This window comes from Poecilia formosa, unplaced genomic scaffold (genome assembly GCF_000485575.1).
Source record: "Poecilia formosa unplaced genomic scaffold, Poecilia_formosa-5.1.2 Scaffold620, whole genome shotgun sequence".
Classification (NCBI taxonomy): Eukaryota; Metazoa; Chordata; class Actinopteri; order Cyprinodontiformes; family Poeciliidae; genus Poecilia; species Poecilia formosa.
This window is the reverse complement of record NW_006800559.1, coordinates 200,462-209,317: the sequence shown is the minus strand read 5'-3', so window position 1 is coordinate 209,317 and position 8,856 is coordinate 200,462. Positions and strand designations below refer to the sequence as shown.

At 36.1% G+C, this 8,856-nt stretch overlaps 1 long non-coding RNA gene across 1 annotated transcript in view; it reads left to right on the top strand.

The window, feature by feature from the left end:
• Positions 1-7,333: 7,333 nt before the first annotated feature.
• LOC107834430 (uncharacterized) overlaps positions 7,334-8,856 on the top strand; it is a 4,764-nt gene continuing 3,241 nt past the window's right edge. Inside the window, exon 1 of the long non-coding RNA XR_001660225.1 lies at positions 7,334-7,842. This is a non-coding gene — a long non-coding RNA (uncharacterized LOC107834430). The remainder of the gene's footprint in view (positions 7,843-8,856) is intronic.

The following is an 8,856-nucleotide window of genomic DNA, read 5'->3' as shown; positions in this document are numbered from 1 at the left end:
AAGGCTTCTCCCCTGTAGAAACAGCATCCAGTTTTAGTCTGTGAGGCAGACATCCTGTGTACTTTTAAGAGTAGACTTACTTTCCTTTTTGATAGAATTTTGTTCAAACAGTAATGTTTTCCCAGTCATGTGGGGGAAAGGTAAAGTGTGTGGCTTGTTTCAGGAGGAGTGAATGCTGGAAGTCAGTGACTCAATGTAATCTGCACACTTTTTACACTAATTTAAATGTTAACAAGGATTAAATGGAATGTGTGATTGAATGGATTAAATTTTTTGTCCCTCACAGCAAATTCAAAAGTGTTAAATGTTTTGGTGTTAGTAGACTTTTTGCAAAAGCAGAGTTAATTTTACTCTAATAGAGTCACATTCTGTTTATTCTGTCTGGGATGTATATTATTAGTAGTTAAAATCCAGTGTTAAAACAAAGTGTTTCCCTATCAAATCCAGAGGTGTTAAAATGGAATTAATAACTCTTTACTTCTTAACTCTGAACTCCACCAGCGGCTCTAACACTGAAGGAGTTAATTCACTGCCGCCGCCCCAGAATCACAGATTCCCACCGAAGCAAAGCGACAGAAGCCAAGTCATTTCAGGACTATTTACTTTCCACATGTCTGAGTTATTTACTGCATTCGGTAGGACATTTTTTTCTGTGGTGGTTTATAACTATTATTTTGAGTTGAGCTCAACCTGTATGATAGACACGGCTCGGTGTTAGCATTTTTAGCTTAGCATGCCGAATGTTAGCGGAGTATAAGCGTTGGAAAAATATTGAGCCGGTGAACATTTAATCAAATTATTGGCTAACTTGAACAGATCCGTAATAATCTGGAATATGTTTTTTCGTGATGTTGAACATTTACATGCATATTGGTCAGATTTATCAACCTTTCTGATCGATTTTTTTCCTTTGAAAAAATGTAAAAGACTTTTGTTTACTTTGAGAGCATTAATCCCACTGTTGTGTCGTCTTAAATACGTTTGCAGCATGTTTTTTATTGCCTTTTTGTATATATTAGAACCAGTTTGGTTGAGGATGAATCGCCAGTTGTCAGCCTAACCTCCCCCTCCTGATCCCTCCATGGATTCTTCGAAGATTCAAGCTCCAAAAATGATTATGTAAGTGTTAATTTTTCTGAAACCCTACATTTCTGTAATGGAGGCTTGTTGTTAGAGTTGTAGTAAAAATGTATTCCTTCACTCCATTTCTCATTGTTATGGTTTTTGTTTGTTATGAACCAGAGACCGATACTGTTTGTCGTACTGAAGACGGTCCGATGCAGTAGAGGAGCATGGTGTCTCCGGCCAAACTTCACGAACAGCCCAACAACCTGAAGACAATCTGTGGACATCTCTCTGGTGGAGTGCAGAGAGGAACTGTCTCTTATCAACAGAAACATAAACTTGATAAGAAACGATGGATCTGATTATCAGGTTGGTCTGTTATGTACTGTAATATCTGGCAATCCACCTGTTAAAAGAAAATTTACTCTATCATATTACATGAACTGCTTGCTTTACTTTCTCCACCTTGTAGTTTGAACAATTTTATGCATATTGTATTGAAGAAAAATGTATTAAGCATACTGCATTTTGAATTGCACTGCTGATGTCAGACCTTTCAAAAAGCAATATGTGAATGAAAGTGACATGTGAAACATTCATATTATTCCACATTGTAATATGTTTTGTAATTATGGTGCATATTTTTAAATAAATGCATTTGAGAAAATCATTGCCTCTTTATTAAATGTTTATTTTCCAAAGAATTTTTAAAAGATCAAACAATAAAATACCTATTTAATATTAATTACAAATAACTCTTATGAAGTTAAAAAAATACTCTGTGAGAGTTAATATTAAGATCTAACACTGAATTAGTGTTAGTAAGTGTTAAATGATTAACTCCAGGAGATTTGATATCTGATACTTTACTATACTTTAAGGTACTAACTCTCCAAAAAGAGTTAAATTAACACTTTTTGGTGTGGATATAAATAAAGTGATTTGATTTCAATGTGATTAGCTGTAATAGATCTGTCGGATGGATTGCTGTAAGACATGTGAAGTATTCTTGTTGCATATTTTTAGCAACCAACTCCATAGACAGAATCACTTGATAAATTAACTCTTTCAAGTGAATAAACATAATTTTGTCTATCTAAATGTTTGTTTTGCTGACAAATTCTGTGATTTTATCCTTCCAGAATGTGTTTTAGGTATGTAGATCTGATTTTGACCTGTTCTGTTGCTACTCATACACCAGACACCAGAGGGAACTGCTGTCAAGGCTTTGAACTGGGAAGGTCCACAGAGAGCCTCATCCACACAGGTTGGTTGCATTTCCTGAACAAATAGAGCTTGTAATCATATTTCTGTTTCCCATTCAGATGACCTAATATATAATCTAACAATCTCAGATTTTAATAAACTAGAACTTGTTTGATTTCCATGGTAGTAGCATGCAAAATCGTATGTGCTCAAATGCCCTCATCTTGCAAGGGGGAGTAAAGTCTATCTCATGAGTCTTACATTTGCTGAGATGTGGTAAAATGGGATTTTTGTAAATCTGAAAGAAGTCAAATATAATTTTTGAATAAATGGTGGTAAACTTTTTAGAGAAGTAACTGAAAACTCTATACTCTAAAATTGAAGCCATTTGTATAAAAAAAATTCACTGATCTTGGAAAGTTAGTTTATTTACATTAAGTCAAAGGCCAACAACAAGGTTATAATTTAAAAAAACACATTCAGATTTTATTAAGGTTTCATTATAAAGCTAATGTCACAAGTCTATTAACCGGGAAACATGAAAAATGTGTCATTCATACAACACATCACATGTAGGCAGGGGCGCCACCAGAAATCTTGGGCCCCCTGACAAAACTTTGATTGGGCCCCCCGCACAGCTGCTGTTACAATTTTTTGAGTCTATTTGACCCATAAAAAGCGTCACAATTTTAAAGGCTTGCATCTGCCTTGATTTATTTGGTTCAGTTCTGATAATTAGCACAATATTTACTGCTCATGAATTTAACATCCAACAGTCCATATCCAGTATGTAAGTAGGTTGCGTAAATTTTTTCTATTAGTTTTAGATTACTGAAATGTCTCTCCCCATGAGCAACAGTCAAAAGCAACGTGCAAAATACACATAAAGCAATCCAGACTTCTCAAAAATCCTACGTAGTTGCATTTTATTCAAGCTCCACTTTAATAAAAAATATGTTTTCTCCATAATTGTTAAAGCTGTCGCATGTCATAGCAGTTTGTTATGAGACAGATAATCTGTGAAAACAATCAATCTCCACCTCCTTCCTGAACTACTATTGCTGGCTAAAGTAATGCACCGTTCTGACCAAAACAACCAATCAGAACTAGTAGGATGCTCTTAGCATTGTCAATTAGCCTCATTCACTCACTGCTAAATGTGCTAATGGTGGAGAAACAACTTATCATTTACAAGAAACCGTTTATCTGTCATCATTGGTAGCTATGCTAATTAAACTGAGAATTCACAGTTTGAATCTGCACAGCTCTGTGCTCTGCTAGTTGCAGCACGGCACAAATCAAGGGGGAGGAAGGATGAGCAGCACCACATGAGATTGTGTTTGACACCACCAGGGCCGTGCAGGGGAAAGTGCTCAAAAAAAAAAGGGGGCACCTCTAACCTCATTCTAGGATTGAATATTAACAAAGCCAGAGTTTCACAAACAACTAGAAAATTCCCGCAGAAATTTTAAGGGGCCTGCCAAAGTGTGCCCATCACTTTAGTCCCAGCATTTTAGATTTGTCCTGATAAATAGATCCATGCTGGTCAAACACACATATCTTGAAGTATTGTCAAGGATATCACAGATATACACATGAACTGAGTCAACATTAAAATGTAATGGCTAAATCCCAGATCAGTGAAATTCAGTCCGAGACCGACGAATATAAGCTTCGCACATTTTGTTCTCACTCATGGTTCCAAATAAAAAAATAAAAATAAAAAAAAAACGTGATGAAAGTTGGTAATTCTTTATTTCTAAAAATAAATTCAATTTTCATACTAAGGATTTTAATTTACACTCAAAAATTCAGACAAGTAATAATTTTATGTAAGCAAAACATGAAAAGTCACAGGAAATATGTATTCTTCCCACAATGCATTGTGAGATCTGATTCAGCGCTGTGAGACTACTCACTGCTTCTNAGGATGCTCTTAGCACTGTCAATTAGCCTCATTCACTCACTGCTAAATGTGCTAATGGTGGAGAAACAACTTATCATTTACAAGAAACCGTTTATCTGTCATCATTGGTAGCTATGCTAATTAAACTGAGAATTCACAGTTTGAATCTGCACAGCTCTGTGCTCTGCTAGCTGCAGCACCACACAAATCAAGGGGGAGGAAGGATGAGCAGCACCACATGAGATTGTGTTTGACAGCACCAGGGCTGTGCAGAGACCACTAAAGGGGCAGGTGCTAAAAAAAAAGGGGGCACATCTAACCTCATTCTAGGACAGAATATTGACAAAGCCAGAGTTTAATAAACAATGATAAATTGCAAAATTGTGAGATATGCAATCAAAGCTAAGGAAAATCTCTATATAGAGCAAATTACTAATAAAATATCATACAACTATGCTATTTTATTAGTAATTTAATTCTGCAGGTCTATTTTGTTATAGGAAAGTACTGCAATATTCAAACCCGCAATTTAGCAAGCTATGTAAATCAGAGCTAGACCATCCGACATATTTTGTCTTTACAGAATTACATTATTAAAAATATAAAGGGCACAATGCAACCTTTTAGTGTACTGTAATCTATTAAAAAAAAGAGAGCTGCCTGTTTGCTACACTTGCAGTGGAGATGACGATGGTCCATTCAGGAGAGCAGAGCTGCATCAAACTTTAATGTGGAACTGCAGGAAAAAAAAAAAGCAAAAATTGAATTGTTAATGCACGTCACCATGAGAAAAGCCTACTGAGTTTTGCTTATTTTTTTAAAATTAAAATCACATTTTTATCCCATGAAGTGAAAAAAATATTTGCAAAATAAACTTATTTGAGCTTGTCATAAATCTTTTCTTGCTGTTCTAAGTTTTTGTTTAAGACTCAAAGTTTTGCTTGTGATTCTCACATGACGTCGTGGGCAGGGCCCAAAATAGCAACAAAAGATTTCTGATGTGTGCAAATAAAAGTTTGTTTGGCAAATAACTTTTTAAGTTCACAAGACAAAAATGAGTTATTTAATTTAAAAAAGGTTTTTAAACTAAACTTTTTGTTCTAAAAAAAAGAAATCATTACAATTCCAAAAGTTTTGATTAAATTTTATTGTATTTAACTATATATCTTTGAACCAGACCCTAAACTTACTTAAAGTCTGGATTGAGTTTTTCCCCCTTCATTAATGACACACTTTTATTACATACATTATATCTATCATGGTAGTTCAGGGTGAGTTATTTTTAATCCTACATAAATATCCTTGTTGGACTTTTATTTAAGTACTATTCTCCTTCAAGATACATTTACCTAATGCTAGAATAAATGCAATGTACATTATGTATGGAGAGCCATTTCAGCCAAAATTAAATAAATAAATGGGTGAAATAGAGTAAAAATAAATCAAAAAATGAAGAAAATGAGTGAAATAAATACAATTGTTAAATAATTCAGCTTTTTCATTAAACCAATTTTTCATATATTTATTTTTCATATTATCAATTTCCCAATTTCTCTTTTTCATTTATCTATTTTTCATTTATCCCTTTATCCATTTACCCAATTTCATTAATCTATTTTTCATTTAACCACTTTTCAATTTCCCTTTTTCATTAAGCCAATTTTTTCATTTATTTTTCAGATTATTTCTCAATTTCTCTTATCTATTTTTCATTTATCTATTTTTCATTTGTCCATTTTTCATTTATCCCTTTATCTATTTACCCATTTTTCATTAAGCTATTTTTTAATTTAACTATTTTTCAATTTCCTTTTTCCATTAACCCGATTTTTTATTTCCCAGTTTCATTAATCAATTTCTCATATATCCCTTTTTTTATTTACCCATTTTTCTTTCATCTATTTTTCATTTAACATTTGTTTGAAAATTTCTTAATTTTCCCAGTTTCCAATTTGCCTCTATTCATTTAGTATTTCCTTATTTTCTTATTTATCACATTCTATTTCCCCGCAAAACTTAGAAAAGAATAAATGCAAATGAGGAGAGGTATGTCATCAGGCTACACCTTCCCCAATAGGGTATATGCCACGGACTTCCGTTTTAGCACTTCTGCATTTTTTTTCCACATAGCCTGCTTCCGGTGCACAGGTCACTCTGTGTTAGAGATGGAGTTTTTCACTCGGTCCTTGCTGTATTTGCCCACAGTAACCTTTAACGACGTTTATCGGATTATTGAAGTAGCTTCAACAACTCCGACGTCGAAAAAGGACAAGGGATTACAAAAATGATGCATATAAGAGGCATTAGTTTATAAAAATCGAGGCAAACCTAAATTTACCATTTTAAAAACAAAAAGCAGCAGGAGGATGTAACTTCATAACCTCATTTTCTAAGCAGAATCTCAGAGGGGAAAAAAGAAATTACGTTGTGTAACGCAAGAACAGATTATAGCAGTCAAGTGGAAAAATTCACTCTAACGTGGATAATAATTATGAAACAGCAAAGGTAGATAATCATATATTCGGGATTCGGGAAAGACGTGATTTGCACCATTTGTTCTGTGGGTTTTTTATGTGGGTCGGTGCCACTTAAACGGTTGTAAAGCGAAGGTTTTGGACCTTAATCTGACTACTTGTGTGGTTTGAAGCATTGCTGCTCTCGGCTGTTTTTAAATTACCGTGCTCGGTATCGCTCCGACTGCATGTTAAATGTATTTTATATAATTGTCACATAAACAAAAACTAAGGAGTTGCCTAAAAATAATTTCATACTCCGTATAACACAAATGCATCAACACTTACCTTGTGCCGAATCGCTGCCTCTGTCCTCAGCCTGTTCCCGTTGCAGTGGATTTCCTCCGGCATTATTTTCCTCCAACAAATTATTCCACTAAACGAAACAAGTACAACTCCCTTTACATCCTACATCTTCCCCTTTCTGACGCTGGATCTTCAATATCCTCAAGCTTTGAAATAGCAGGCAGCTACAAACCGCGTGTTAGCTGTAGTGGCTAAGTTTTGGCTACAGTCTGCTGTCACCTTGATCAGCTAGAAAATGAAAAAACTAAGCACTGGATGGTGCCGGCTAATTACTGGACACAACGGCACACCACAAAACTCGATTGTTGTACCAGTAGCTCACAGATNAAACAAGTACAACTCCCTTTACATCCTCCATCTTCCCCTTTCTGACGCTGGGTCTTCAATATCGTCAAGCTTTGAAATAGCAGGCAGCTAAAAACCGCGTGTTAGCTGTAGTGGCTAAGTTTTGGCTACAGTCCGCTGTCACCTTGATCAGCTAGAAAATGAAAAAAAACTAAGCACTGGATGGTGCCGGCTAATTACTGGACACAAAGGCACACCACAAAACTCGATTGTTGTACCAGTAGCTCACAGATATTTTAAGTTTTGCGTCTTTTTCATGGTACAGATCTTGCAGCTTTGGCCAAAAACAATAGGAGCAAGCAGGACCCAGAACCAACCTATGTGGAATAAATTCAAACGGAAATACGTCACCACCTCTCGTGGCATATACCCTATTGATTGGTTAGCGTCACCTGTACTTTGCTTCAAGAAAGATGGCGACCTACTACCGGGTTATCAATAAGCTGAAGCTCATTAACTTCATTAGAAAATAGTGTTATTACTCTTGACTTTATTTTTGGTGTTGCCGCTCAGACAGAACGTGTTTCAGCTGGCGGCTCTCATGGACTCAGAGCTTCACTGTCGGGGGGCTTTATAGTTTGGACGAAGTGGCCGCTAAAGTTGGCTTACGATTGAAGGTTCGGGACGCCTTCGTAGCTGCCAGCTGTGATACAACTATAAGGAGCAGACTTTACTGTACATCGTAAGTGAAGTACAATATCCAGAGGCAGCTCTATGGAGCATCGAGCTGAGAGAATGAGAGTGGCCAGCCTTGGAGATCTACATCAGAGGCCATCTTTCAGACATGCACCGCTGCTGTCCGTCCAGGATCCTCCGGTTGCCCAGACGTTGCACGGTAAGCTAATGCTGATGTTTGTTTTCCAACTACAGTCATATTTAATCAATAGGTGCTCAATTACGATGGCGGAGGTTTTGAGTTGATCTCGGCAGTAGGTGACAAACTGAACGGCGCCAGGATGTTGAGACCAGCTCGTCCTCTGATCCAATACATCTTATTAAGGATAAAATCAACAAAACGTGTTCAAATTAATGGCCCAACAAAATTAATAATCTCAGTAATTATTGTTAATACAAGGTGTTGCGCCTTTCTGTGCATTTCGGTACCATTAGAAAAATAAAGAGACTCAAAGACCCTGATGAGCAGAGCATAAGTTTAAATTGGCTAATCAGCCACAGCTGTGTTCATGAGAGGAGAGGCTTTTTAAGGAGAAATAAATATGAAGCCTGAAAACCTAAAATCTTAACGGACTGAATCCGTTGTGTTTTTAGCTAATCTCTGCTGGGTTTGTGGGAGCAGGTGGTTGCCACGACAACAGGTTGATTAAACGACAGTAAAAAGGTAGGAGAGGTTTAGAGTCATTGCTGTTATTTTACATTTGTTTACCTTTGCTGGGATGCATCACAGCCGCTGTAGTTTATGAACGTTCAATAAACGACAAACTTGGACTAACTGCCTCGTTCGTCTGTGACTATATTTCATTAAGTAACAAACAAATGGCTTATACCGCGATAATT